Source organism: Syngnathus typhle, unplaced genomic scaffold, assembly GCF_033458585.1.
Source record: "Syngnathus typhle isolate RoL2023-S1 ecotype Sweden unplaced genomic scaffold, RoL_Styp_1.0 HiC_scaffold_47, whole genome shotgun sequence".
In the NCBI taxonomy this organism is placed as follows: domain Eukaryota; kingdom Metazoa; phylum Chordata; class Actinopteri; order Syngnathiformes; family Syngnathidae; genus Syngnathus; species Syngnathus typhle.
The window spans coordinates 60,524-67,370 of NW_026871953.1; positions in this window are offsets into that span (position 1 = coordinate 60,524).

Genomic DNA, 6,847 nt, shown 5'->3' on the forward strand with positions numbered 1-6,847 from the left:
ATGTTTAATAAGCATTTTTAATTTTATTGCTTAAATCGCATTTTCTCGGCGAGCTGAGCACTTTTTCTGAATTGTGCCGCTCCCGTCACTCTGGTTAGGTTGGCATCGAAAAAAACGCTCTCGGGTGCTTTAGAGTGCCGAGTTTATTACTGCGCATTAGGAAATGACCACCTCACGTTTGGTTTATGTTTTATAAGCATTTTTAATTTTATTGCTTAAATCGCATTTTCTCGGCGAGCTGAGCGCTTTTTCTGAATTGTGCCGCTCCCGTCACTCTGGTTAGGTTGGCGTCGAAAAAAACGCTCTCGGGTGCTTTAGAGTGCCGAGTTTATTACTGCGCATTAAGAAATGACCACCTCCAACGTTTGGTTTATGTTTTATAAGCATTTTTAATTTTATTGCTTAAATCGCATTTTCTCGGCGAGCTGAGCACTTTTTCTGAATTGTGCCGCTCCCGTCACTCTGGTTAGGTTGGCATCGAAAAAAACGCTCTCGGGTGCTTTAGAGTGCCGAGTTTATTACTGCGCATTAAGAAATGACCACCTCCAACGTTTGGTTTATGTTTTATAAGCATTTTTAATTTTATTGCTTAAATCGCATTTTCTCGGCGAGCTGAGCACTTTTTCTGAATTGTGCCGCTCCCGTCACTCTGGTTAGGTTGGCATCGAAAAAAACGCTCTCGGGTGCTTTAGAGTGCCGAGTTTATTACTGCGCATTAAGAAATGACCACCTCCAACGTTTGGTTTATGTTTTATAAGCATTTTTAATTTTATTGCTTAAATCGCATTTTCTCGGCGAGCTGAGCACTTTTTCTGAATTGTGCCGCTCCCGTCACTCTGGTTAGGTTGGCATCGAAAAAAACGCTCTCGGGTGCTTTAGAGTGCCGAGTTATTCACTGCGCATGAAGAAATGACCACCTCCAACGTTTGGTTTATGTTTTATAAGCATTTTTAGTTTTATTGCTTAAATCGCATTTTCTCGGCGAGCTGAGCACTTTTTCTGAATTGTGCCGCTCCCGTCACTCTGGTTAGGTTGGCATCGAAAAAAAACGCTCTCGGGTGCTTTAGAGTGCCGAGTTTATCACTGCGCATGAAGAAATGACCACCTCCAACGTTTGGTTTATGTTTAATAAGCATTTTTAATTTTATTGCTTAAATCGCATTTTCTCGGCCAGCTGAGCACTTTTTCTGAATTGTGCCGCTCCCGTCACTCTGGTTAGGTTGGCATCGAAAAAAACGCTCTCGGGTGCTTTAGAGTGCCGACTTTATCACTGCGCATGAAGAAATGACCACCTCCAACGTTTGGTTTATGTTTTATAAGCATTTTTAATTTTATTGCTTAAATCGCATTTTCTCGGCGAGCTGAGCACTTTTTCTGAATTGTGCCGCTCCCGTCACTCTGGTTAGGTTGGCATCGAAAAAAACGCTCACGGGTGCTTTAGAGTGCCGAGTTTATCACTGCGCATGAAGAAATGACCACTTCCAACGTTTGGTTTATGTTTTATAAGCATTTTTAATTTTATTGCTTAAATCGCATTTTCTCGGCGAGCTGAGCGCTTTTTCTGAATTGTGCCGCTCCCGTAACTCTGGTTAGGTTGGCATCGAAAAAAACGCTCTCGGGTGCTTTAGAGTGCCGAGTTTATCACTGCGCATGAAGAAATGACCACTTCCAACGTTTGGTTTATGTTTTATAAGCATTTTTAATTTTATTGCTTAAATCGCATTTTCTCGGCGAGCTGAGCACTTTTTCTGAATTGTGCCGCTCCCGTCACTCTGGTTAGGTTGGCATCGAAAAAAACGCTCTCGGGTGCTCTAGAGTGCCGAGTTTATTACTGCGCATTAAGAAATGACCACCTCCAACGTTTGGTTTATGTTTTATAAGCATTTTTAATTTTATTGCTTAAATCGCATTTTCTCGGCGAGCTGAGCACTTTTTCTGAATTGTGCCGCTCCCGTCACTCTGGTTAGGTTGGCATCGAAAAAAACGCTCTCGGGTGCTTTAGAGTGCCGAGTTATTCACTGCGCATGAAGAAATGACCACCTCCAACGTTTGGTTTATGTTTTATAAGCATTTTTAATTTTATTGCTTAAATCGCATTTTCTCGGCGAGCTGAGCACTTTTTCTGAATTGTGCCGCTCCCGTCACTCTGGTTAGGTTGGCATCGAAAAAAACGCTCTCGGGTGCTCTAGAGTGCCGAGTTTATTACTGCGCATTAAGAAATGACCACCTCCAACGTTTGGTTTATGTTTTATAAGCATTTTTAATTTTATTGCTTAAATCGCATTTTCTCGGCGAGCTGAGCACTTTTTCTGAATTGTGCCGCTCCCGTCACTCTGGTTAGGTTGGCATCGAAAAAAACGCTCTCGGGTGCTTTAGAGTGCCGAGTTATTCACTGCGCATGAAGAAATGACCACCTCCAACGTTTGGTTTATGTTTTATAAGCATTTTTAATTTTATTGCTTAAATCGCATTTTCTCGGCGAGCTGAGCACTTTTTCTGAATTGTGCCGCTCCCGTCACTCTGGTTAGGTTGGCATCGAAAAAAACGCTCTCGGGTGCTTTAGAGTGCCGAGTTTATCACTGCGCATGAAGAAATGACCACCTCCAACGTTTGGTTTATGTTTTATAAGCATTTTTAATTTTATTGCTTAAATCGCATTTTCTCGGCGAGCTGAGCGCTTTTTCTGAATTGTGCCGCTCCCGTAACTCTGGTTAGGTTGGCATCGAAAAAAACGCTCTCGGGTGCTTTAGAGTGCCGAGTTTATCACTGCGCATGAAGAAATGACCACTTCCAACGTTTGGTTTATGTTTTATAAGCATTTTTAATTTTATTGCTTAAATCGCATTTTCTCGGCGAGCTGAGCACTTTTTCTGAATTGTGCCGCTCCCGTCACTCTGGTTAGGTTGGCATCGAAAAAAACGCTCTCGGGTGCTCTAGAGTGCCGAGTTTATTACTGCGCATTAAGAAATGACCACCTCCAACGTTTGGTTTATGTTTTATAAGCATTTTTAATTTTATTGCTTAAATCGCATTTTCTCGGCGAGCTGAGCACTTTTTCTGAATTGTGCCGCTCCCGTCACTCTGGTTAGGTTGGCATCGAAAAAAACGCTCTCGGGTGCTTTAGAGTGCCGAGTTATTCACTGCGCATGAAGAAATGACCACCTCCAACGTTTGGTTTATGTTTAATAAGCATTTTTAATTTTATTGCTTAAATCGCATTTTCTCGGCGAGCTGAGCACTTTTTCTGAATTGTGCCGCTCCCGTCACTCTGGTTAGGTTGGCATCGAAAAAAACGCTCTCGGGTGCTTTAGAGTGCCGAGTTTATTACTGCGCATTAAGAAATGACCACCTCCAACGTTTGGTTTATGTTTTATAAGCATTTTTAATTTTATTGCTTAAATCGCATTTTCTCGGCGAGCTGAGCACTTTTTCTGAATTGTGCCGCTCCCGTCACTCTGGTTAGGTTGGCATCGAAAAAAACGCTCTCGGGTGCTTTAGAGTGCCGAGTTTATTATTGCGCATTAAGAAATGACCACCTCCAACGTTTGGTTTATGTTTTATAAGCATTTTTAATTTTATTGCTTAGATCGCATTTTCTCGGCGAGCTGAGCACTTTTTCTGAATTGTGCCGCTCCCGTCACTTGGCATCGAAAAAAACGCTCTCGGGTGCTTTAGAGTGCCGAGTTATTCACTGCGCATGAAGAAATTACCACCTCCAACGTTTGGTTTATGTTTTATAAGCATTTTTAATTTTATTGCTTAAATCGCATTTTCTCGGCGAGCTGAGCGCTTTTTCTGAATTGTGCCGCTCCCGTCACTCTGGTTAGGTTGGCATCGAAAAAAACGCTCTCGGGTGCTTTAGAGTGCCGAGTTTATCACTGCGCATGAAGAAATGACCACCTCCAACGTTTGGTTTATGTTTTATAAGCATTTTTAAATTTATTGCTTAAATCGCATTTTCTCGGCGAGCTGAGCGCTTTTTCTGAATTGTGCCGCTCCCGTCACTCTGGTTAGGTTGGCATCGAAAAAAACGCTCTCGGGTGCTTTAGAGTGCCGAGTTATTCACTGCGCATGAAGAAATGACCACCTCCAACGTTTGGTTTATGTTTAATAAGCATTTTTAATTTTATTGCTTAAATCGCATTTTCTCGGCGAGCTGAGCACTTTTTCTGAATTGTGCCGCTCCCGTCACTCTGGTTAGGTTGGCATCGAAAAAAACGCTCTCGGGTGCTTTAGAGTGCCGAGTTTATTACTGCGCATTAAGAAATGACCACCTCCAACGTTTGGTTTATGTTTTATAAGCATTTTTAATTTTATTGCTTAAATCGCATTTTCTCGGCGAGCTGAGCACTTTTTCTGAATTGTGCCGCTCCCGTCACTCTGGTTAGGTTGGCATCGAAAAAAACGCTCTCGGGTGCTTTAGAGTGCCGAGTTTATTACTGCGCATTAAGAAATGACCACCTCCAACGTTTGGTTTATGTTTTATAAGCATTTTTAATTTTATTGCTTAAATCGCATTTTCTCGGCGAGCTGAGCACTTTTTCTGAATTGTGCCGCTCCCGTCACTCTGGTTAGGTTGGCATCGAAAAAAACGCTCTCGGGTGCTTTAGAGTGCCGAGTTTATCACTGCGCATGAAGAAATGACCACCTCCAACGTTTGGTTTATGTTTTATAAGCATTTTTAATTTTATTGCTTAAATCGCATTTTCTCGGCGAGCTGAGCACTTTTTCTGAATTGTGCCGCTCCCGTCACTCTGGTTAGGTTGGCATCGAAAAAAACGCTCTCGGGTGCTTTAGAGTGCCGAGTTTATCACTGCGCATGAAGAAATGATCACCTCCAACGTTTGGTTTATGTTTTATAAGCATTTTTAAATTTATTGCTTAAATCGCATTTTCTCGGCGAGCTGAGCGCTTTTTCTGAATTGTGCCGCTCCCGTCACTCTGGTTAGGTTGGCATCGAAAAAAACGCTCTCGGGTGCTTTAAAGTGCCGAGTTATTCACTGCGCATGAAGAAATGACCACCTCCAACGTTTGGTTTATGTTTTATAAGCATTTTTAGTTTTATTGCTTAAATCGCATTTTCTCGGCGAGCTGAGCACTTTTTCTGAATTGTGCCGCTCCCGTCACTCTGGTTAGGTTGGCATCGAAAAAAACGCTCTCGGGTGCTTTAGAGTGCCGAGTTTATCACTGCGCATGAAGAAATGACCACCTCCAACGTTTGGTTTATGTTTAATAAGCATTTTTAATTTTATTGCTTAAATCGCATTTTCTCGGCCAGCTGAGCACTCTTTCTGAATTGTGCCGCTCCCGTCACTCTGGTTAGGTTGGCATCGAAAAAAACGCTCTCGGGTGCTTTAGAGTGCCGACTTTATCACTGCGCATGAAGAAATGACCACCTCCAACGTTTGGTTTATGTTTTATAAGCATTTTTAATTTTATTGCTTAAATCGCATTTTCTCGGCGAGCTGAGCGCTTTTTCTGAATTGTGCCGCTCCCGTCACTCTGGTTAGGTTGGCATCGAAAAAAACGCTCTCGGGTGCTTTAGAGTGCCGAGTTTATTACTGCGCATTAAGAAATGACCACCTCCAACGTTTGGTTTATGTTTTATAAGCATTTTTAATTTTATTGCTTAAATCGCATTTTCTCGGCGAGCTGAGCACTTTTTCTGAATTGTGCCGCTCCCGTCACTCTGGTTAGGTTGGCATCGAAAAAAACGCTCTCGGGTGCTTTAGAGTGCCGAGTTTATTACTGCGCATTAAGAAATGACCACCTCCAACGTTTGGTTTATGTTTTATAAGCATTTTTAATTTTATTGCTTAAATCGCATTTTCTCGGCGAGCTGAGCACTTTTTCTGAATTGTGCCGCTCCCGTCACTCTGGTTCGGTTGGCATCGAAAAAAACGCTATCGGGTGCTTTAGAGTGCCGAGTTATTCACTGCGCATGAAGAAATGACCACCTCCAACGTTTGGTTTATGTTTAATAAGCATTTTTAATTTTATTGCTTAAATCGCATTTTCTCGGCGAGCTGAGCGCTTTTTCTGAATTGTGCCGCTCCCGTCACTCTGGTTAGGTTGGCATCGAAAAAAACGCTCTCGGGTGCTTTAGAGTGCCGAGTTTATCACTGCGCATGAAGAAATGACCACCTCCAACGTTTGGTTTATGTTTTATAAGCATTTTTAATTTTATTGCTTAAATCGCATTTTCTCGGCGAGCTGAGCGCTTTTTCTGAATTGTGCCGCTCCCGTCACTCTGGTTAGGTTGGCATCGAAAAAAACGCTCTCGGGTGCTTTAGAGTGCCGAGTTATTCACTGCGCATGAAGAAATGACCACCTCCAACGTTTGGTTTATGTTTAATAAGCATTTTTAATTTTATTGCTTAAATCGCATTTTCTCGGCGAGCTGAGCGCTTTTTCTGAATTGTGCCGCTCCCGTCACTCTGGTTAGGTTGGCATCGAAAAAAACGCTCTCGGGTGCTTTAGAGTGCCGAGTTTATTACTGCGCATTAAGAAATGACCACCTCCAACGTTTGGTTTATGTTTTATAAGCATTTTTAATTTTATTGCTTAAATCGCATTTTCTCGGCGAGCTGAGCGCTTTTTCTGAATTGTGCCGCTCCCGTCACTCTGGTTAGGTTGGCATCGAAAAAAACGCTCTCGGGTGCTTTAGAGTGCCGAGTTATTCACTGCGCATGAAGAAATGACCACCTCCAACGTTTGGTTTATGTTTAATAAGCATTTTTAATTTTATTGCTTAAATCGCATTTTCTCGGCGAGCTGAGCGGTTTTTCTGAATTGTGCCGCTCCCGTCACTCTGGTTAGGTTGGCATCGAAAAAAACGCTCTCGGGT